Genomic DNA, 25,978 nt, shown 5'->3' with positions numbered 1-25,978 from the left:
GATGGAGTATCGTCACGACTGCTGAAGGTCTGTGCATCGGAGCTGGGGGGCCTTCTACAGTGCATCTTCAACCTGAGCCTGGAACAGGGGAAAGTCCCGAGGCTTTGGAAAACATCTTGTATCACCCCAATCCCAAAGGTATCACGTCCTAGTGAGCTGAATGACTTTCGGCCTGTTGCTCTGACATCACATGTGATGAAGACCATGGAGAGGCTGCTGCTTCACCACCTTAGGCCACAGGTTCAACACGCCCTTGACCCTCTGCAGTTTGCATATCAGGAGAAGGTGGGAGCAGAGGATGCCATCATCTATATGCTACACCGATCCCTCTCTCACTTGGACAGAGGTAGTGGTGCTGTAAGAATTATGTTTCTAGACTTCTCTAGCGCCTTCAACACAATCCAACCTCTGCTCCTTAGGGACAAGCTGACAGAGATGGGATTAGATTCATACCTAGTGGCATAGATCGTGGACTATCTTAAAGACAGACCTCAGTATGTGCGTCTTGGGAACTGCACGTCTGACATTGTGGTCAGCAACACAGGAGCGCCACAGGGGACTGTACTTTCTCCGGTCCTGTTCAGCCTATATACATCGGACTTCCAATACAACTCGGAGTCCTGCCATGTGCAAAAGTTCGCTGATGACACTGCTATCGTGGGCCGCATCAGGAATGGGCTGGAGGAGGAGTATAGGGACCTAATCAATGACTTTGTTAAATGGTGCGACTCAAACCACCTACACCTGAACACCAGCAAAACCAAAGAGCTGGTGGTGGATTTTAGGAGGCCCAGACCACTCATAGACCCAGTGATCATCAAAGGTGACTGTGTGCAGATGGTGCAGACCTATAAATATCTGGGAGTGCAGCTGGATGATAAATTAGACTGGACTGCCAATACTGATGCGCTGTGCAAGAAAGGACAGAGCCGGTTATACTACCTTAGAAGGCTGGCGTCCTTCAACATCTGCAATAAGATGCTGCAGATGTTCTATCAGACAGTTGTGGCGAGCGCCCTCTTCTACGCAGTGGTGTGCTGGGGAGGCAGCATTAAGAGGAAAGATGCCTCACGTCTGGACAAACTGGTGAGGAAGGCAAGCTCTATTGTTGGCATGGAGCTGGAGAGTTTAACATATGTGGCAGAGCGAAGGGCGCTCAGCAGGCTCCTATCAATTATGGAGAATCCACTGCATCCACTTAATAGTATCATCTCCAGACAGAAGAGCAGCTTCAGCGACAGACTGCTGTCACTGTCCTGCTCCACTGACAGATTGAGGAGATCGTTTCTCCCCCAAACTATGCGATTCTTTAATTCCACCCAGAGGGGTAAACGTTAACATTCAACATTATACATAGTTATTGTCTGTTTTTCACCTGCATTGTTATCATTTTTTAATTTAATATTATTTATTGTATCAGTATGCTGCTGCTGAAGAATGTGAATTTCCCATTGGGATTAATAAAGTATCTATCTATCTATCTATCTATCTATCTATCTATCTATCTATCTATCTATCTACTTTACTACCAGAGGACCATACAAACACTTATTCAACTAGGTTCAACACTGATTTCAAATTAGATGTGCTATGTTATAATAATATTTATTTAGTGAGCTGTTTCTATCAACCAAGCATTTAAAATATATTGTGTCTTTGTGTTTACAGAATGAAACTGGTTGCATTCTGGAGCTGTATTTTAGCAGCCTTAATGTGTTACGTGGTCTTCAGGCGCCATCTAGTGATGATAAGGTTTTTCATTCTGGATTGTTCTGGTAATGCGTTTGTGTTAGTGACACTGTATGTGCACCATATCCACAATGCAGGTTCACTGCTTGTAGATACTGAGAATGGACAAAATAACAAAACCCATATGTTAAAAATTAATTTAACTTTAAATTAACTAAATGCCAATTTCAAATGTGACAGAAAATATGACTTCATTTGGTTGACTGTCAAAATATTGCTGTTTTTGTCTGAATGCACAAGTGCAGTTCATTTGGGTCTATAGTATGAATTAGCCTTCGGATGCATTTTCTCAGCACATCCTCAGTGTTCAGCTTGGTGGTTATCAGCAGTCCCCTTGAAATCCACTACTGGTTCGTGAGTCTAAGTGATATTCAGGGCAATGTTTTTGTTCCTGCGCCATTTTATCCAGCCTAGCACTTCATTCTTATCGGAAGTCTCATAGTTATTTCTGATTAGGTCAGCCCCTGTGGTGATGTCAGGAAAACAGTTAATGTGGTTGTTGTATTATTTGTCTACTAGTTGTGCTACCCATCTAAAATGAGTTGAAATCTAAGTAATCAAGTAGATCTTCGCGTTAACGTCTGTAGTGCTCCATTTATTGGAATGTATTTTATAATTCATGTAGTAATAAATTGCATTGCATCTGTCATTCCAAAAGGTGGCATATTGCAGACATCTATTGAAGTGACAAATGCAATGCACTTTATTATTAAGAATGTTTGTGATGTACTATCTGTTGAAATGACAGAGACATAGTAAACTGGCTGGACACACAAACAGACAAACAATCACTTATTCTTTTATTAAAGGTGTATACAATCATGGAGATTACGAGATTTGCTTTTTGCACATGGGCCTATTACTGCATCTGTCATATACAGAGCAGAGCTTTGGGGATTTTTCCTCTATTTCATTCTTGGCCTTTCCATTTTCTCTACTAGAAGAGCTAGCAGTTGTTCCTTCTGTTTATTAGTCCAGTTCAGGGACCTTGTACTGTAGTGTGGTGCAGTGCAGTGCATTGTAGTGTAGTGTATAGTATAGATTCAACCAAAGTGCACCCAATATTTTCCCCAGCTTCACAGTACACATTCACAGTGTATCCTTCAGGGGACACACACTCGGTATGAATTGTAGCCATATTAAAACTGATAAGACTTAGATATTAGGAGATAGATGTAAGGAAGAGGAAAGAGTACATTTAACTTGGTTATAACGTAGCATTCACTCTTGCATACAAACAGCTGAAGGACAGTGACATTGCCTCATGATGCCCCAATGGGGTCTCTAATAATTGTATGTCCTTCAGGAAATCATTAAAATGCTTCCCTGGGCATAGGCAGCAGCACAGTGTCTTCTGACCATCCACAGGTTTCACCTTCAAGTCAGTAATACAATCAAGTTTAAGGGGTAATCCATAAAAAACCCTAAGATAAGAGTCAGCAATGTAATTTATTCAAAACCAGATCACTAAAACTCAAGCAAAAACAAAAAAATCAAAGTCAAATATAAAAGCAAGTTCACAATCTTTAGATTCAATTTTTTTAGTATATATTGTAGCAGTAGGGGGCGCTAGAGCTCCCTTGAACCCTCAGATACCACTCCAAACACCAGGTAATACTTTAATTATTATTTATTATATAATAATACTGTGCACAAAGCACCCTCCACTCCACACTACACATACAATAATCAATAATTAATCAATAAACAATAACCAATCCTCCACACTCTCAGACGCGTTGCCACCCTTCCACCCAGCTCAGCTCGACATCTGGGATTTTCCATAGTCCTTTTATAGTCCTTGACCTGGAAGTGTTTTGCCCTCTCTGTCCACGTGACTAGGAACACTTCCAGGTCATATAACAACTCCATTTCTTCACCCCGGAAGCACACCGTTCCTTCTGGTCATGTGTTCATGACGGACTTCCAGGTTATAGGGTACATAGCAATCTGAGAGCCTCCCCACAGTGGCTCCCGGTGGTCCCCATGGTATCCAGCAGGGCTGCGCATACAAACTACAAGGTCCATAAGGCCCTGCTGAAATTCGGGGAACCTCCATGCTGTTGGGAGAGCTCCACCTGGCGGCCTGGAGGTGTTGGCCGGAATATATGGCCGGCAATCCCTCACAATAATATATATATATATATATATATATATATATATAAAGGTTATATAGTATATAACCTTTTTAATGAGATTCTTTCCATTATTGGAAACATTTCAGTTGGTATCTTACATAGAGATAATGTGACAACATCACACATCATGATACTGTATGTTCCAGTTATATCTTGGGAAAAACAGAAATGCAAAGAAATAGCTAGCAAAGCTAAGGCTATACAATACTTGTAGATGGATTCACAGTATTATAATCCCAGTATTAAAAAGAATACAAGGATATTAGTGCTAATAAGCAGAATAAAATATTTGTTTGTCCAGACATGGACAAATTTTTAGATATCCTTACAGTTCATTAAAAAATGCTGTATGCCTCCTAAAAAGTCAATAAATGAAAAGCAGTTGTCCTATGTCTACCTGCATGCCATTGATATGTCATCGAATAAAGCACAGCATGTACGAAAAGAGATCATGTGTTGGTTATTCTACAAAGATATCCTACACATTTGTTGGTACCCCTAGAAAAGATCCTAAATAACTGGATGAGAGTGATTTTTCAAACTAGCTGCTTTCTTTAATTCATATCATACATGTCTCCAATCGTTCAAGACATTCAGCAGGCAAGTCGTCACTCTCCTGCTTGGTGTCCCATACTGAACATGGACCAGAGAAAGCAAAGCAAAGAGTTGTCGGAGGAGATCAGAATGAAAATTATACACAAGCACGTGAAAGGCAAAGACTTGAAGACCATTGTCATGTAGCTCAATGTTCAGTTGCAAATATTACTATGGTCCATGGGACTGTAGCTATCTACCCTGGTTGTGGGCACAAAAAGAAAAATTGACCCTAGAATGAGCAGAAGGATTGTGAGAATAGTAGACAAAAAGCCAAGGACAACTTCCAAAGAGATACAAGCTGAACTGCAAGGTCAAGGTCCATCAGTGTCTGATCACACCATCTGTCACTATTTGAGTGACAGTGGGCTTAATTATCAAAAACCCAGGAAGACTCCACTGTTGAAACAAAAACATAAAAATGTCACAATGCTTCTAGGACAATGTCTTTTGGATAGATGGCACAAAACTGGCGCTTTGTGGCAAGTCACATTAGCTCTATTTCCACAGACGTTATAAAAAAAGCTTTTAAAGAAAAGAACAGCATACCTACTGTGAAACATGGAGGAGGATCAGTTATAGTTTGGGTCTGTCTGGCATGGGGTGCCTTGAGCCTGTACAGTGAACATTCTGGAGAGAAACATACTGCCCTGTGTCAGCAAGTTATGGATCCTCCAACAGGATAATGAGCCAAAACACACAACAAAAAACACCCAAGAATGGCTTAGAACAAAACATTACATTATTGTGAAGTGGCCTTCTATAAGCTCTGATCTGAATCCTATCAAAGATCTATAAAGAACTGAAACATGCAGTTTGGAGAAGACCCCTTCAAACCTGACCCAGCTGGAGCAGTTTGTTCAGGATGAGTCTGCCAAACAACTTGTGGATGGGTGTAGGAGTCTCATTGAGGAGTCTCATCCAGGAATTGCTTATCTGGGGTGATTACAAACGCTAAAGGCTGGGCAAGCAAATATTAGGTTAAGCTTACCATCATTTTTAAATAGTCTGTTAAATCAAAACTCTAAAGCAAAGTCTGATTTCATTGCACAACATTTTTTTTTGAAAAGTCTTGCTTCCTGAAAAGTTTTTGCTGATTGTGACAGGTACCTACTGGGTATGGACAAATATAGTTTTGGTTTTACTGCATCACGTAGGAACTCTGAGAAACAGACATTTATATGTTTACTGACAATAACATATTTAGTCACGTTTATGTTTCGCATAAGCTATTAAATCCAACAGAATTAAAAGTGTTTTGCTCCTGATTTTCTTTTGTATTCAATGTCCAGTGCATCACGTTGCAGTGTCCAACAGTAGTCAGTAAGCATTGATGGATTCCAGTTGCCCTGGTATCGTTTCTCCATCGTAGCGATGTCCTGGTGAAACCTTTCACCGTGTTCATCACTAACAGCACCGAGATTTGCAGGGAAGAAGTCCAAGTGTGAGTGGAGGAAATGAATCTTGAGTGACATGTTGCACTTCATTGTCTTGTATGCTTTGAGAAGTTTGTGTACCAGCTGAATGTAGTTTGGGGCTCTGTAATTGCCCAGAAAATTGTCAACAACATCTTTGAAGGCTTTCCAGGCAATTTTTTCCGGCCCAACTAACAAATCTTCAAACTGCTTGTCACTCATAACATGTCTGATCTGGGGGCAAACAAAAATGCCCTCTTTGATCTTAGCATCAGTTATTCTTGAGAACATTTGTCTTAAATAATGAAATCCTTCACCTTCCTTGTTCAGTGCTTTCACGAAATTCTTCATCCATCCATCCATTATCCAACCTGCTATATCCTAACTACAGGGTCATGGGGGTCTGCCGGAGCCAATCCTAGCCAACACAGGGCACAAGGCAGGAAACATACCCCGGGCAGGGCACCAGCCCACTGCAGGATATTCTTCATGAGTCCCAGTTTTATGTGAAGAGGGGGCAAAAATATCATTGCTGGGTCGACAAGTGATTCATGTGCCACATTTTTCTGTCCTGGAACTAACTTTTTACGGAGTGGCCAGTTCTGTCGAGAATAGTGCGACTCTTTGGCACGGCTGTCCCATTCACAGAGGAAACAACAGTACTTTGTATAGCCGAGCTGCAGTCCTAGTAACAGAGCAACAACTTTAAGATCTCCACAGATATTCCGGTTGCACCTGGTATACTGGACATGCTTCAGCAACAGTTCCATATTCTCATATGTTTCTTTCATGTGTGCTGCATGGCCAACAGGTATCTAAGGATAAACGTTGCCATTGTGTAGCAGAACAGCTTTCAGGCTTAACATTGATGAATCAATGAATATGAAGACAACCCAAGACAGAGAACAATCCTTCAATGTCACAACAGAAGCAGAGACTGTCGACATGTGCAAAAAATTTGGTTATATCATGATGTCGGCCTTAAAACATAGAAATTTTCATACCTGGTGACAGCAAACACCATTCCTGCAGTCTCAAACCCAGAAGCTCGGCTTTTGTTTTTGACAGACCCAAATCTCTGACCAAATCGTTCAATTCAGACTGTGTTATCAGATGTGGATCGCCTGATAAGCACGGTTCAAAATCCTAGTCAGTGTCACTGTCAGTACCCTGCATTGCTGTTTCTTCATCTGGTTCGTCTAAGGTCCAATCCTCTGGTGGTTTTGGAATTGGAAGACTGTCGTCATGTGGCATGGGTCTTATTGCTGAAGGCAGATTAGGATATTCAATTGACTTCTTGTTTTTGGCAGAGAAACCAGACACATTAGTCAAACAGAAGTAACAGTCTGTCACATGGTCTTTCTGTTCTCGCCATATCATCGGAACAGCAAACGGCATCGTCTTTCGAGTGCCTCTGAGCCAGGCTCTCAGACTGACAGCACATGGCGCTCAGCAAATGTGAGGCACCCATTCCTTTTCTTGATCACCAATTTTGCAGCCAAAATATAGATGATAAGCTTTCTTCACAAGAGCAGTCATCCAACGTCTCTGAGGTGCAAGTGTATATTCGCCACAGATATAACAGAATGTATCGCGGCTGTTACGACATTGAGGAGACATATCGCCCAACACCAAAACGTCTATAGCATCAAGCTTACTTACTGTTATAATGCTACAGATACTATACTTTAATATACTGATAGTATACATACACACGGACTATCTATATTAACCAAATGAGCAGGATCGGTGTATGCAAGCCACAGATATAGCATGCTGAGACAGCGTCAAGCTCGTTCAGACCTGCCCAGGATGTCATCTTCCACAGAACAGCTTCCAACCTGGCCTGATTCCATGCCTGGACATGCCCAGGCTGCACAAACCGTTGTTGATAAGTCACTTACGGGAGCGAAAATGTTTGGATACAAATATAAGAAAAAATCATGACAAAACTGAAGATTTCTCTGAAACGGTACGTGATGGGTAAATTTTGATGTGATATTCGCGATCACCCAAAAATCTATAACAAACACCCAACAGTGTTCAAGAAGCAAAAACTTTGTTGTGCAGTGTTTTTGTTAAATATGGATTACACAATTATGGGTGCCAATTACATCTGTCAGTTTCAAGTTATTTCAGAGACAATTGTGGGTTCTTCTTTTATCGTGGAGGGGAACCAGCAAGTTTGACAACATAAATTTTATGTATATCTGTGTGTACAAATTAAACATTAGTACCAAATGCATTTGGAAAAAAGATGGCCGCTGTCTAAATTTAAAAAGAGAAATATACTGCATGCTTTTCAAGGTTGACGTCTTTTTCACCCTTCTAATGGCTGCTGCCCAAGGAAGGGGTCTGTTGTTCTCAGGAGTTTTCTGTGTACCTGCCTTCATAATGACAACTAGTAGAAACACCTTAAATTAGAGCAGTGCGATTCAACTTCATTCTTATTGGAAGTCTCACAGTTATGCAATTCAACTGCAAGATCTACTGACCCTCACAAGGTATAGATGCCATAATAGATGGGAAGACATCCCTACTGGGATGGAGAGTGGTGTTTTAACCTGCCATAATGGAAGAACAACCTGAATGTAGCCCAGCCGTGATGATTTCTATTTCTAATTGAAGTTGGTGAGAAACATTAATGGATGGACTGGGGGAATATGTACCTGGGAGAGTTCATGCCCCAGTACAATAGATGGCAGTGCTTCTTTGGCATTGTCCCAGGTTGAACACCCCCTGAGTTGCATGGGACTCATAGATCTGTAGAGCAACAATATTAGGATCATTGGGTGCTGTTAGGGAGCTCTGCCTGGAAAAGAACTCCCTGTTTTGTTGAGCTTCCACATGACCTGGGTGTGCTTCTGCCATTCAATGCTATGGCATCAACAGAAAGAAGGCCACCTCATCTCAATCTGGAAGTCAGAATTGTAAGAAGGTGGACAACACACACTGGAGAGGAACAGAAGAAAAGGAATACATATTTTCCTTCTGTGCCTATATTTGAATTGTGAAAGAAGGAACCCTAACCCTGTGAAGGCTCTGTTTTTATAAATAAAAAATTAACTCTAATTTGAACTCAGGACTGTCTTGGTGCTACTGTGTCTCTGGTCACAAAGGGTAGTAAGATTCAAGTGACAAGTCTATGCTACTGTACTGTACTGTATTTTCATGAAAGAAATCAAAAGAGAGGGAGAGGTGGGCAGAGAAACAGAGGAGAAAGAGAGAGACAGAGCAGTCCCAGTCACAGTACAGCATTATGAAAGTATATTGCTGTTGGTATAAAGAACCCAGCCACAAGGGATACACAAACCAGTGTGTTTCTTCATGCCGGTCCCAAGCCTGGATAAATGGGGAGGGTTATGTCAGGAAGGGCATCTGGTGTAAAATTCTGCCAGATCAACATGCGGACAACAAGACAGATTTCCATACTGGATCGGTCGAGCCCTGGGTTAATAATGACCACCACCAGTACTGTTAGCCAGCAGGGTGCTGGCCGAAATTGGGCTAATGTTGGCCAAAGAAGAAGGAGAAGAAGTTATTGGGGGGGGGGGGGGGGGGGGGGGGTTTGGGGGGTAGGTGGATGTGTCCGGAGGAAAGAGGAGAGGAAGAAGGTAAAGAGTGTGGAACTGAGGGTAGGAACTTTGAATGTTGGCAGTATGACTGGTAAGGGGAGAGAGTTAGCCGATATGATGGAGAGAAGGAAGGTTGATATACTGTATTGTGTGTGCAAGAGACTAAATGGAAGGAAAGTAAGGCCAGATGGATCGGAGGTGGACTCAAATTGTTCTATCAAGGTGTGGATGGGAGGAGAAATGGGGTAGGAGTTATTCTGAAGGAACAGTATGTCAAGAGTGTTTTAGAGATGAAAAGAGTGTCAGACAGAGTAATGATTATGAAGCTGGAAATTGGAGGTGTGATAATGAATTTTGTTATTGCATATGCCCCGCAAGTTGGGTGTGCGATGGATGAGAAAGATGATTTCTGGAATGAGTTAGATGAAGTGATAAACAGTGTACCCAAGGGACAGAAAATGGTGATTGGTGAAGGGAACATAGGAGATGAGGAGGTGATGGGTAGGTATGGTGTCAAGAAGAGGAATGAAGAAGGTCAGATGACAGTGGATTTTATGAAAAGGATGGGCATAGCTGTGGTGAATACGTATTTTAAGAAGAGGGAGGAACATAGGGTGACGTACAAGAGTGGAGAAAGATGCACACAAGTAGATTATATCCTGTGGAGAAGAGTCAATCTGAAGGAGATTAAAGACTGCAAAGTGGTGGCAGGGAAAAGTGTAGTTAGACAGCATAGAATGGTGGTCTGTAGGATGACGTTGAAGATCAAGAAGAGGAGGAGAGTGAGGGCAGAGCCAAGGATCAAATGGTGGAAGTTGAAAAAGGAAGACTGCAAGGTTGAGGTTGAGTATCAAAAAACATAATCCTTTCAGTACTTTGTCCAGTCCTGTGGAGCAGACAGATAATTGCATCTTACACTTCAATGTGTGTCAGATAGGCAAACTGCAGAGGGTCTAAGTGGTCTTTCACAAGAGGGCTCATATTGTCTAGGACCAGAGTCTTAAAGGTCTTCATGATGTATTATGTAAGTGATACTGGTCTGTGCTCATTAGGTCAAGAAGCTCCTGCCTTTTTGGAACTGGGACATTGCAGAATGTTTTCCGTACAAGTGGCACTTTCTAGAGTTTTAGTGACAGACTGAACAGGTGACAAAGGATACCAAAACGTTGTTCAGCACAGGTCTTAAGAACTGGAGGACTGACTCCCATTTGTTCCCAGGTTTTCCTGTGAGTAGGCTCCTCAGATGTCTCTTCACGTGGTCATCAGTTAACAACAGCCTACACTGATGATCAGAGGTGGACTCATCACTGGCCATACCAGTTGAAGTGTTAGGAGTTGTTGATGTAGAACAGATACTGTAAGGGGATTAGTTATTGGAGTTGTCTAGAAAAAATTCATCATAGAAACCAAGACACAATGGCATTGTGAAATAATGACAAAAAAATTATAACTTTCTCAGAAAGCCTTAAAGCAGAAAAATAAATATTGTATTTATAATCTTTAATTTCTGTGATCTTTAAATGGATGCATAATTATTAAAAATGTATCCAGGAAAACCTACAATAAATTAATTAAAACCACTGATCATAACAGCTACTTGATATGTGCAAAATAATGTAACTTTTTGACTTCTTTTGGGACAAAGAAATTACACAATGAACAATCTTTCTTGTTGGTTATTCTCTCCCTGATAATATCAGCATTAACTGATCTTCTCCAGTCTCCATTGTTTTTGCCCAGCTTTGGGAGAGTCATTCAGCACTATGAATCATTCAGAGCAATAGCCATGCCAGCATGACACACACTGCATTCTTTTTTGGGTATTCTTTGTCATAAACACGGTGACATCCATGTAAAACAACACACAAAATGGCAGCACCTACAGACAAAGAAATGGGGCTGGTGTCATGAAAAATAAAGTGAAGCTAAATTCTCAACTGTAGACAAAACAATCCAATCAAGTTCCTGACACACAGGCCAATGCCTGTTGCTTTATAGTCTAAAAACACTCTTCATTTTCCAAAAGTAACCAAATAAAAGAGAAAACACTCACTATATTATACATATCAGCAAGCAATTCTACAAATTGAATTAACCCTTATTAAACTCCATTGGCCTTAAGATGTCTATTTACCTTGAGCATCTCCATTAACCTCCTTCATTCTTAGTTTGCTGTTGATTCCAGTTTCTGGATGTCCTAAGACTCTTCTGTAGTTAGCTTCACTCAACATAATTTTATTTCATTACTGAGCTTTAAATGGCCTAGACCATACTTATTATCTGAATTTATTATTGGGTACAAAGATGGGTGCATATTACAATCTCAATGTACAACTCTATAAAGAATTTTAAGGATTAGTAAAAGAAGAGTTGGAGATTGAGCCTTTATTTATAGGGCCCCAAAGCTGAGTGATGACCTGCTTGCTTATATAAGAGATGCCCCATCAATGTCATCTTTCAAATCTAGCCTGAAAACTCACAAATTTAATCTAGAATACACTGACTAGAGCTGCTGATTAGGCATCTGCATTTCTGTTTGTTATCCTTTTGACCAAAATATAAACATGACAGTTATTATGAACACTGTATCAATCAGGGAGAGAGAAAGATAGAGGTAGAAAAACAAGGAGGCAAAGAGCGCAGTGGCAAGAGCCAAGGCACAGGCTTTGGAGGAGATGTATGAAACAAAAGAAGGAGAGAGAATGGTTTTTAGAATAATGAAGGCTGGGTAGGATTTTAGTTAGATAAAGCAGATGAAAGATGAGCAAGGTGTGGTCTTGAGTGAGCATGAAAGGATTAAGAATAAATGGAATGGGCACTTTGAACAACTGTTGAATGAAGAAAATTCAAGGGTAGTATTAGGGATTAGAGTTGCAAATGAAGAGCTAGGACCAACAAAAAGGAGGGAAAAAGTAAAGGAGGAAGTGAAAAGAATGAAGAATGGAAAGTCAAGAGTACCAGATGAAATACCAGTAGAAGTGTGGAACAGTTTAGGGAAGGAGGGAGTAGATGTGCTGAGGGATCAAAGGCACAAGGTCTATGAACAAGAGACAATGCCAGAGGAGATTGTAACCATTTATAAGGAGAATGGTGATGTTAAGGATTGTGGAAAGTTTACATACAGTAAATAAAGATGACGTCACAACACAATTAATATTTTGGAAGGGATTCTAGAGAAAAGGCTTAGGGAAGACAACACCATAGGAGGGGAACAGTTTCAGTTTATGCAAGGGAGAGGAACAACTGATTCAGACTTTGCATTAAGATACCTGATACAGAACAACAACAAAAAAAAAAACAGAAAGGTTTGCAAATGGTGATTATTGATTTGGGGTAGGCTTATGATAAAGTGCCAGGTCAAGAGGTCTGGAGATTCATGAGAGAAAAAGGAGCATCAGAGAAGTATGTGATGAATATCCAGGAAATGTATGAGGGAGTGAGGACCCAGTTTAGAAGGAATGTTGGGGTAACAGACAAGGTCCTAGTCTGCACCTACTCTACCTCTTTGAACTGGTTATGAATGTGTTCAGTCATAGGATAAAAGACCAATCTCTTGGTACATGATTTTTGCTGGTGACATTGTGTTGTGTCTCACTGGAAAAGAGGAAGTGGAGGGGAAGCTGAAAGAACAGAGAAGTGTTTTGGAAGATGGATGATTGAAGATAAATAGGAAGAAGACAGAATATTTGAGGTTTAATGATGATCTTTATTCAGAGGTTAGCCTCCAGGGAGAGCTATTGAAAAGAGTGGGTACATTTAAATATCTAGGTTCAGTGGTATCCCAAGGTGGAGAATTAGATGCATAGATAACCTAGAGTAAAGTGTAGGTGGAACAATTGAAGAAGCAATCAGGAGAACTATGTGATCAAAGAATTGAGGCAAAGGTGTTAAAGGTAAAGTTTTTAAGATAGCAGTAAGACCAGCAATAATGTACACAGCTGTGGCATGGGCAGTAAAGGGAGTGTAGAAGAAGTAGTTAGATGTATCAGAAATTGTTAGAATAAGGAATGAGACAATCAGAGGCACAAGAAAAATGGGAGAAATATCAAAAAAAGTACAGGAAAGTAGGTTGAAGTAGTATGGACATGTGATGAGGTGAGGCAATCAATATGTGGGCAAAAGAGCGATGGGAATGGAATTTCAGGGGTTGGGAAAGTGAGGGAGGATGGATAAAGTAAAAGAAGATTTGAAGGAAAAGGATTGACTGAGGAGGAGGAGGACCAAGCTGTATTGAGAAGGTTGATCAGGCACGTTGACACCAAATAAAAGTAGAAAAGGGTGAAAAAGAAGAAGAAGAAGAACAAAAAGACTCATCCTTTCCTCCTCTAAGGAATTTGCTGTGGGACCTGGAAGAACTGCTGCACTGCCCATTGGAAGTGACACCAGAAATATTGAGAAGGATTTCATCATATTACACTGCCAAGCACAAACTTATAAAATACTGCAGAATGCTCGGGAGATGGGCCTATGTCACCAGAACTCTAACTATGTATGTCTTTGTCAGTGATTTTTGACTCTTTTTACTTACAGTAGCCCCACTACCCACCCACCCACAGCAGTGGGTAAAGGATCTGGTAAGTTCCTTTTTGTTTAAAAAGCACATCTAAAAGCAAACAGAGGCTGACCAAAGTGCTATACAGAGTAAAAATCAAATAAAAGAGGTAATAAAAACAATAAAACACATAAAAATGTCACAGTACATCATCAACTAGATTGTCTTACAAAAAGCCAAATCAAAGGACACCCCTACCTCACCCCTCCTAAAGATATCATAAACAAATGCTTTACAATGCATCCCCAAAAGCCAAATTTAAAAAGTGTGACTATAAGCATGATTACAATGTCCGAACAGTGGAAGCAGTTCAGACATCAAAAAGCAGGGCATTCCAAAGCTTTAGGCAGCTTTAGGCCACTGAAGAAGCTGTATTACCACTGTGAAAGAAATTTAATCAATATAAATAATCACCCCAAAGAACCAGGCAGGAGGAAGCCTGTCATCTACCTTTAATTCTTTTTGTGAATCTGTAGTTAACAGATGAACAGTAGGGGTTATGACTGAACAAAGGGCACATCCCTTATTTATACACTCATCTTAAATAACAGATTTGCATATATCAGTTATAATATAAAGTAATACAGTATATCTTATTTGCTAGAAAAATAAGGCGCCTTGATAATACTTCATTGATTTGTTAAACCACAAAAATCATGCGCTATACACTTTATCTCCTTTATTCTAATTCCATTCCCCATACAGGGCACTCGAACCTTGGTAGTTTCCTGCATACATTCAGTTTAATATGTTTTAGCTGGTTAGGCAGAAATCGCTTCACACTGGCATGCACATCAGCTTGCATTCAGCTGTCAGCTTGAGATTTGTGTGCATGAAATGTATTGACTGCTTGTTTCTTCCACAGCTGCCCAAAGCTCTGTGTTTGTACGTCTGACATTGAATCATCTTTCAACTCACAGCTGCAGCCCTTATCCTGAAGAGTCACTTTTCAGGTTTTTAACCATTTAACTCTTTAGGTCTCACACCACTCCATATATGGTGAGCACGTGGTACCACCAGAAGAGATTGAGAACAGGTTCTGAGTGACCTGGCAATGGAATACTTGGAAATAAGGTCTGAAATAAATGGAGAAAGAAAGTTATTTAGGGCTTTAAACACAAACAAAAGCACCTTAAACTCAATCCAGTACTTAACAGAGAGCCAGCAAAGAGAGGTCAGGACAAGAGTGATGTGTTCCCTCTTCTGGGTGGCCATTAGTAACCTTTCTACTGCATTTTGCACCAGCTGCAGATGAGCCAACTGATACCAAAATATAGACAGGATAAAATATAGTTGATGGGAAACTGCCCAGACTAATAACTAGTACAGCAAATGTTGAAACAAAATAACTTGAAAACAATCACAAGAGAATAAATAACAACACAAAACATATGTGATTAGTCATTAATATCAATAATCAAAAAGCATTAAACTAACCAAAGGCTAAACAGAACTATTTATATATATATATATATATATATATATATATATATATATATATATATATATATATATATATATATATATATCCATCCATCCATCCATTTTCCAACCCGCTGAATCCGAACACAGGGTCACGGGGGTCTGCTTGAGCCAATCCCAGCCAACACAAGGTGCAAGACAGGGGACCAATCCCAGGCAGGGTGCCAACCCACCACAGGACACACACACAAACACACCCACACACCAAGCACACACTAGGGCCAATTTAGAATCGCCAATCGACCTAACCTGCATGTCTTTGGACTGTGAATTTCCTCTTGGGATTAATAAAGTATCTATCTATCTATCTATCTATCTATCTATCTATCTATCTATCTATCTATCTATCTATCTATCTATCTATCTATCTATCTATCTATCTATCTATCTATCTATCTATCTATCTATCTATCTATCTATCTATCTAATAATTCACATAATTAACAAATGAAACTAGCCGCTAGCAAACTAAACAATAAATATGTCCTTAACAAATATGTTAATACTAGCAAAATACCCGCGCTTCGCAGCGGAGAAGTAGTGTGTTAAAGAGGTTATGAAAAAGTAAAGGAAACATTTTAAAAATAACGTAACATGATTGTCAATGTAATTGTGTTGTCATTGTTATGAGTGTTGCTGTCATATATATATACATATACACATATATACACACATATACAGATATATTATACATACATATACACACATAGATGCACTTACAATAACATAGAAATCAATATAAAACAACATTAACATCATTATCATATGAGAATATGAAGTAATATATAAGAAGCACATTTCATATAAATATAAATTATTAAACAGTAAAATCTTCTTCTATAATTTGCTACCGTGGCTTTTCGTTGGTCTGTCCAGGATTTTAAATCACCTGTAGCTTGCAAACCGTTTCACCTATTGACTTGAAATCTGGTACACATATAATACGTCACGTCTGCTATCCGCTTTATGGGTGATGATTGTATTACTCTTTTTATGTTTATTTTATTTTAGAATCAACTCCTATCTGCGCGCACCAGGGCGGCCGTGGGCAGATGCGTATGGTGTATTCAGTCCATGTTATCGTGCATTGCGCTGTCACTGGTATTTTGATAAAAGAATTTGAACAATATATAAGAAGCGTATAAATTATTAAACAGTAAAACATTAACATTTAAGAAGTAAAGTTACATTGAGTACTACTGCAGTGCCTTCGGGTATACCTCATTTTTTCTTTGCCCATTACATGCTTAAATGTATACATTTTTTGGTGTACCTACCCGAGAACACGCGACATATAACCGAGCGTGGGAGAAGCATGGATTTTAAACATGCGTTGAGTTCATCTGCTGGTCTCCCTCGTGGAATAACTGGTAATGTTTGACTAAAATCTACAGCGAGTAAAACGACATTACCTCCTATTTTTTTTTTTACGATCTCTGAGATCTTGCTTTTTTCGGTTCAAGGCTTTATAAGCTCTTTTATGTGCCATGGTGTACTTAATAAGTACTAATTATCCCAAACCATCATCTTTGAATGTTGCAAGACTTTCGCCTTGTATGTAGATCGGGGTAATTACATTCATTGCATTCCTAGTCTGAATCACAATCTGATTGTATGGGTGGTTACCTGGCACTGTAGGGTTGCCACCCGTCCTTTAAAATACGGAATCGTGCCGCGTTTGAGAATGAAATTGCGCGTCCCGTTTTGAATCAATACTGGACGGGATTTATCCCGTATTTTTTTTATCATTTTTTTTTTAAAGCAGCGTCTCATGCAAATCATCCCACACGCATTTTATGAAGATGCCTCCTTTCCTACTTTTGATTGGGTAATACTTGATGTCATCGTTAGTTTGATTGGTGTTTTGAACTGTCCACTGAGGAGGGCGTGTCTTTTAAGTACAGTCTGCAAAGTGTTGGCACTGAGATGTGGCGTCAGCGCCATACTTGAAGCCCCTAACGTTGCGGTCAGCAAGTCGGCTAACATCCGCCATGTGCCGTCTTTCAGTTGCGAGAAGCAGATCATAGAATGGTTGAAACTGTTGCCCCTAACGTTGCGCCACGGCGTGTGGTTCGTTTATACCTCGTGTCTTCTCATTAAACTTTTATCTCGCGAATATGTTATTGCAATCCGCAGCGGGAGCGTTTCTATAAACTTAATTTAAACTTACGTTTTACACCGTGCTTTGTTTCCCTTATGAACATGCTTGTATGCTTAACTCGCTCCGTTCTCAATTGTTTAATTAATTTTTTGCTCTTCGCTGTTTGCGGCTGTTCCTCCATTTCCCCCTACTTCGTTCTTTTATCTCGCGAATATGTTATTGCAATCCTTAACGGGAGCGTTTCAATAAACTGATTGAAAATAGTTTTGCATTTACCTTTTTAGTAAAAGGCGAGCTTTTAAGCCTGAGAAATCACCCCGTAAATGCACACGTTTAATTGGACATGTGTTAATATGTATGGTTACACAGTATTAAAAGACAGTGAACAACGTCAGTTACCTTTGTTCCCGCGTTTGATAAAAGGTGAGCTTTTAAGCCTGAGAAATCACACCGTAAATGCACACGTTTAATTGCACATGTGTTAATATGTATGCTTACACAGTATTAACAGTCAAAAATTAACGTCATTTACCTTCGTTCCCGCGTGTGACTCGTGCTGTAAATCTCTTCCTTGTTTTTAGTTCCCGTGATTACGTAGGAGGCGTGATGACGCGATACGTGACTCTGCCTCCTCCATTACAGTGTATGGACAAAAAATATGTTCCAGTTATGACCATTACGCTTTGAATTTCGAAATGAAACCTGCCTAACTTTTGTAAGTAAGCTGTAAGGAATGAGCCTGCCAAATTTCAGCCTTCCACCTACACGGGAAGTTGGAGAATTAGTGATGAGTGAGTCAGTGAGTCAGTCAGTCAGTCAGTGAGGGCTTTGCCTTTTATTATTATAGATAAAGAAAAACCACACACTATATGTATAAGTAAGCCACAAGAAGTTATTTCAATAACAGAATGGGATTTAAAAAATCCCAAAGATTCACTATATAAAAAGATAATAAATCCACTATGCTTAGGAAGGAATTGGAAAGCCAACTCAAGCTAGAGAAAAAAACACCTTTTTGCCTCAGCAGCTTGATTGGAGCTGAACTGTTCCTTAAATGGGGGCACATTTTCCTTAATTGCCCGTTGCTGCAGTACACATGAGTGATTCATTCCACTGTCCCCTACAACTGATTTAAGTGATATCACAAAATTACAGTTGATAACAAACCCTGAAATAATGAATGGATGGAAGTATGGAAGCATACCAAATTAAATCAAATTAAAAGATTAATAGCATCTGGAAAGAACAGTTATTTTAAATGACAGAAGCAGGAATCCTGAATGGAGTGGGTGAATTCTGTTTGAGAGCATACAGTTTGCTTTCTGTAAGACAAACAGTTCTGAAAGGTCTAGCTGGCACCTGCCTTGTGCTCCATGCTGCTGGGACAGGCTCTGGGCCCCTTACAGCCCTGAATTGCATTAAGTTGGCTTCAGAGAAGTATGTTGTTTTTTAACCACTTTGTTGCTTCAGTTAACAAGTACATTCATCCTTTTGTTGCCAGTATTAAAATTTCCAAGACACCATCTTAGTATTCTACACATGATAAAATGAACACAATACAATTTCTATTTTAAAAGAGTGAAATCATATGAGACTCTGCTCCCTTTTGCTGGCTTCTCATCTATCGTGTTTAAAGGGCTGTGGTGAGTGTAGAACTGTCTTGAGATACCTGAAATTCCCAGCACCTTTTACAACATTACCTGCTCTAGTAGGAGATGGCATTTTTTCTGCAATCTGCAATAATTTTTTTCGGTGGTACTTTATGCACAGGAGTTTAAAATGGTAGCTTTAGAGCTACTTATAACACAACTTTACAAACAAACAACAAAAATAACACAAGTTAAACGATACATTGTACATTACGGACAGTTCATCCATCCATCCATTATCCAACCCGCTATATCCTAACCAAAGAGTCACGGGGGTCTGCTGGAGCCAATCCCTGCCAATACAGGGCGTAAGGCAGGAAACAAACCCCGGGCAGGGCGCGCACGCACACACACACACACACCAAGAACACACTAGGGACAATTTTGAATCGCCATTGCACCTAACCTGCATGTCTTTGGACTGTGGGAGGAAACTGGAAATCCACACAGACACGGGGTGAACATACAAACGAACCCAGATCTCCTAACTGCGAGGCAGCAGCGCTACCCTCTGCGTCACCGTGCCACCCATTACGGACAGTTTCAAAGTAAAATTCTAAAGGAAAAGTTAGGAATATATTTTATTTGCTTTTTTAGTTAACAAAATAATCAACTATTGGACTGTAACATCTTTAATCTTATTCGATAGGTTCACAGTCATATAGGATCATCTGAAAATTTTAAAATATATTTATTTTCGTATATTACAGAATTCACAGAAAGGGTCCTGGAATAAAAGCACATTTGTCTTCGTTATTTTGAAGATGATGTAACAAAGCCTAAAGAGAAATGGTTCGGGTAGAATGAAATAGTGCTGATCTTTAAATGGTCAGTTTATATAAGAAGTAAACTGTAATCCCTGTAACGAATACGCATGCAATGGCCTAGGTTCTAGTTGGAGGGCAACTGTGCCGTTAATTGAAGTAGAACCGCAATATAATCATTTTAAATAAGGCGACTGTCCAAATTACAAACTTCAAAACCGGCGTTCGATATCAAAGTTAAAAATACTGATATCAGTTTTCTATTGGTTGATATCTGTAGTACTAGGGTGTTGTACCGTGTTAGCCATTATGAATGTAGTGAAAAGCCAAGCAAAATGACACCTTTTATTGACTAACTAAAAACATTACAATATGCAAGCTTTCAAGGCAACTCAGGCCCCTTCTTCAGGCAAGATGTATTGGTTGATATCTAAATTCAAAATGTTGATATCAAATATTGAAAAAATCGATCTCATACTTTGAAAAGGTGATATAAATTGAGAAAATGATTATATCAAATTTAAAGGAAACGATATCTGCCTTTTGAAATTTCGCATCCAAAAAAGGCTGAATAAATGTCAAAACGGCTTGCCATAGGCTACAGCCTGAGGAATGGGGCGTGGCTATACATGCGGAGAACTTAGAGTTTAACTCCGCCCATATTTTCACAGGCGTCACAAATTTTTTCCGCCCATAAATTACTTTCTCTTCTACTCTTGCATCATTGCGCATGCTGACTTGCTACTCTGCTAAGCTTCACTGTAAGTATTTTACGTTGGTGCTTTTATTATTGGGCAATTCGCCAAAAGAAGACAGGTGTTGATGAGCGTTAACAACAACAATAACAATAATTATTATTATTTATATTGAGTGCGTAAGCGAAATGCAATGATATTGAGATGTCGTGTGAAGTTCCAAGAAGTTGAATGACTAGGATGTTACTTTAATGGTTTACGGAGGGAGGCGTATATCCGCTTTCGAAAGTTAAATAGGTGGAAGATAATCTCACGCAGAAAAATAAAAATAAACTTTATCTGTCGGCGTCGTGTATAGTTTGTTTGGCAACGAGACGGGTTTGTGCAGGCTGTGGGGTCTTTGCTGACATCCATGTGGCTTCGGAATGTTCGCACATCCAGGCTGGGACGTTTAACTATTCTCTATCGAGGATCTTTAGCGATAATGCGATGTGCCAGGCGTATTAGTGCTATTCTACCCCTACGATTCAACTTGGACTGGGAGGACTGGTGAGGTTAATATTTAATAGTATTACCAGAGTCGTAATAAGATGTTCAAACCCTGGCGAACTTTAAGTGCACCCTGTATGTCTTCCGTTATCTTTGTACCATATTTTAATGTGCTTTATGTTGATATTTCCGTATATTACTACAGAACCAATGTGAATATTTTAGGTACTTCGGTAATAATAATAATAATAAATTGTATTTTTATAGCGCTTTTCCCATACTCAAGTCGCGTCACAGAAAGAATGACGGACTATATGTCAGATATACACAGATATTTTCCACATTGAACACTACAACAGATAAATACAGGATATACAAAGCAATAAATAGAATAAAGAGAAATAAATAAATAAATAAACCAGAGTAAATTACTAAATTCAATACTAAAAGAAAGCCTGAACAAATAACATAAGTTGTGATATGAAACGCACGAGTTATCTGGAGCATCTGTATAGAGAGGTAAACTGAAAGAGGAGGCAGAATATTAGGTTAACGTTAAAAGCCTTCCTGAACAGGTGAGTTTACAGTTTTTTTTTTTAAAAGAATGAATGGAGTCAGCTGATCTAATTAATTTCGTGTGGTCATTCCAAAGTCTGGGCGCTATACAGCTGAATGCGCTGTGACCCAATAGTGTGCAGGTTAGCGTGGGGCACAACAAGATTGCCAGAATCAGAGGACCTTAGTGGGTGAACAGGAGCCTAGTGATACAGAAGGTCACTGATGTAGTCTGGTATAAGGCCAATGAAAGCTTTGTAAGTTACAGTATTAATAGAACATTATAGTCAATCCAGTAAGACACAGGGACCAAGTGAAAGCGAAGCAGGATGGGTGTTATGTGCTCGCTGTTGCTAGTTCATGTAAGGATTCTTGCAGCAGAGTTTTGAATTAACTGGAGCTGTGATATAAGATTTGAAGGAGCACCTGCCAGTAGATAGCTATGTGTATATTGTACACAATGATTTAGTTAACTGAATGATAACTTTGTTTTACCAACACTCATCCTATGACTACTGTTCGTCTCAGTCCTATTCAGTGTTTAATTCAGGGGTCTCCAATATTGGTTATAGGTAGCAGCAGGGAATGCAGGTTTTTGCTCTTCTCCTCAATACATATAGTTAATGTTTTTAATCAAACAAGTTGTTGGAGTGTATGCCTCCTAAGTGCTCTCAATCTCATCATGTATTTCAAATATTGTATATAGTTGTTCAAATGTGATTAAGTCAGGGGTCTAATGTCTTGTACTCTGAGGGCTACAGGGCCCACTGGTTTTCATTTCATCCAGTTTCTTAATTTGGAGAAGCTGCTAGTAACACACACATTGTTTTGAGTTTACGATTAGTTGGACTTACTAAGATTCACAAATCTTCATTGGTCCTTTCACTCTTAATAGCGTTAGATAAACTTAAATTATAGGGAGATTATTCTTAAATTACTCACTTCACCCACCAACCCAAAGCCTATGTTACGTGCCAGCCACATCTCACCTCTGCCGCTCGTGTATTTGGATTTCACTTTCACCAAACAACAAACATTTTAATTCTCACGGATATGCCTCTTCATTGGGAAGAAACACTACTTTTCTCTGAAGGCAACACAAATTAGACAATCTACAAGTCTCCGACTTAAAGTTTAAATCCGAACAATATATTCGATCTCTTTTCGCTGTTCAATTATTTTACTGAGTAATAATTTCTGTTTGTTTGCGCTAATGTGATCTTTACTATCATTTTTTTTGAGACTTTCGAATTTTAGTACTTTCATTATCTCTAACCTGATCTGCGTGTGTATTGCGCCAACGTTTTTGAACCTCTTTACGACATTCTACTTTGTCATCTACTCTTTGTTTTTTATTTCCAGCCCCCGGACATGGTTAAATCTCTTGGCATAAAGTCCCATCTCACGGGACTTGAAAGTATCTCTTTGAAAAAGTCACATCTCGTCCCAGCCTAAAAAGTCTCATCTCATTCCAGGATTTTTTTTATATAATACAGAAATATAGCAAACAAGTGAGTCCTCACTTGGAGTACTGCGTACAGTTTTCATCTCCATCCAATTTAATAAAAAAGTGTATATGTGTGTCAGTCTGGTTGCCTGGGTGAGGAAGAGACATTTAAAAATAGGCAAACATGAAGAACAAGAGTAAAAAAAAGATGAAAAAATTATAATAAAAATACCAAATAAGCATCTTATTGGCCAGTTCTGTTGTCCAGCGTTATATGCTGGCCAACAGCAGCATGGCAGCAATTTTCTTACACACGCTTGGGCCCCATGAACAAGGTTTATTTATAGCTGTAATGCTAATGACAGATAACTTTGTGTGGTGGGCAGTTAATGAGTGAAAATAATGATAAATTGTTTCACAAGTCAAGAAATCAAAGCAGTGGCATGACTAGGCTAGAGTCACTAAACAAGGCCAATGCTGCAACGACTACCAATACATTTTCTCAGTAAAACACTTTGTCTATAGGAGTGGTCAGTTTGATGATTGACACCGGGAATGGGCATCTCTATCTAATGAGGGTAAGGGATCAGGTGCATATTATTATGCCTGACCAAGTGAACAACCCATGTATCAAATAATAAGCATGAGGTCTACATTGATTACTTAAATATCAAGCCATCTTAAAAGGTAGCACAGTTGGTATTACAAAAATGATGTAGCATTCCAAAAGAGAGAGACTATGCTTTCCATGGAAGAATATGGGAAATCCCCTCTGGGGAAGCAGAAGGTTATTGAGGAGCAGTGGTTTTACAATGCTATGTGCAAATACATTTACATTGCTCATACATATGACAACTAATAAATAATATAAATAATAAATAATAAAATCAAACAAATGCTGCCTTCAGAACCATTCATATAATAAGGTACTTTATTACGTGTACTTTAAACTACACTTTATGCACTTGCTGGGTGATATTGCTGTGTTACAATGGAATCTACACCCACTTAGACACTGCTTGCACACACATTAACAGATTTGAATTAAAAGGTCCTGTGCAGCCATTTTATTTATGCTGTTGGATGATATATGAATAGATTGTGTCTACTTCAAGTTCTGGTCCACATAGCAAACTTACTCTTTTCTGCATCTTTATGTTTTTTGGTATTGAAATACTGTGTAATATCTCTTCCTCTTCCATGGGGAATACAACATTTACCTTCACATGTTTGGCTTATCAGTTTGTTGTTCTTAATACCAAATACATAATTTTTCAGAAATTTACATTCTGTGTGAAGATCTTCATTAAACAAGAACAAATGCATATTCGTATTAAAGAATCAAGTTGATGGCTAAATCAAGCCATTTCAGTAAGTGCCTTAATATTGCAGTTGTGCAGTTCCCAGTTTGTAAGCTTTGCTTCATAAATACAAAATATCTGATTGGTCTGATATTGCCTGTTTTGAATAGAATCGACACAAGTGATGATTTTTAATACATTGAAGAATGGACGCTCCAAAGTGCTCTTTCTACAGTGACTTGCATACTACTCTGTCAATAAACTGAGAAATGAGTCATGTCTGAAATAGGGGACACATGAGGCTTTTTAAAAGTAAATCAGGGCACCAAAGTTTGAAAGAAGTACTTGACCGCAATTTTGGTGTCATTTTTGACAGTAACCTCTCTTTTGAGAAACAGATTAGGAGTTGATTTTTCTATCTTTGTCCTTTAGCTAAGGTCAAACCATTTTTTTTATCTCCTGGGGATCTTGAGAAAGCTACTCATGCTTTTATCTTTTCTCGGCTTGATTACTGTAACTTGTTGTATTCTGGGATCAGCAAATCCCTGATACGCAGGTTGTAGTTGATTCAGAATGCATGCTGTTGCCCGTTTTTTGGTTGAGGAAAGAAAGTTTGATTCTATTTCTCCAATATTAGCTTCTTTACACTGGCTGCCTGTTAGTTTCAGAATTTTGTTGCTAGTTTTTAAATCATTACCTGGGTATGCTCCTGCCTATTTATCTGAATTGTGTGTTTTACACCAGCCATCCAGACAGCATAGATCTTCTGGTCAGTTGTCTCACCCTAAGTGCAAAACTAAGGGAGTCGGGGCTTTTGCACCTGCTGCACCTCGTCTGTGGAACTCTTTACCTCGTTACATTAAGGAGTCACCTTCAATTGGTCTGTTTAAAACTAGACTGAAGACCCATTTCTATTCTCTAGCTTCCAGTGTCCTTCACTGATACTGATGGTTTCCCTACTCTTAGTCATCTTCTTTCTGGTAACTCTACTGATTTTGGTACTGAGAGGTATGAGATATACCCTTAAAATTAGTAGTTCTAAAATGGTAGTTTATTGGGTTGTGTTGTTCCTCGTTGCTCGACAAGGAACCATTTAATTCTAGGAAGGGTTCCTTGCAAATGAAAATGGGGACTATGGGCTTTGAAAAGGTTCCCAGAAAGAGAACAAAGGAGAAATCTTTAATGTATAGTAGGCTACTGAGCAGGATACTAACGGATCAAGAAAACCCAAACTTAAGTTTGTATTGTTGTACAGATTGAGATTCCTTTTCAAATCAGGAACCTATTTAGGGAACCAGTTACGGATCTAAATAAATAAAGGCTCTTTATGGATCCTTCATGTAGATGGTTCTTTGGGCATCACTCTGAAGTACCACTTTAGCATTTTTGTTTTTAAGAGTGTGTGAGGAGAGATTGCTAGAGCTGAACCCCTTTAGTTTAAGCAAATGGAAATTATGACATGATTGACATGC

This window comes from Erpetoichthys calabaricus, chromosome 5 (assembly GCF_900747795.2).
Source record: "Erpetoichthys calabaricus chromosome 5, fErpCal1.3, whole genome shotgun sequence".
NCBI classification, from domain to species: domain Eukaryota; kingdom Metazoa; phylum Chordata; class Cladistia; order Polypteriformes; family Polypteridae; genus Erpetoichthys; species Erpetoichthys calabaricus.
This window is presented reverse-complemented; position numbering follows the sequence as displayed.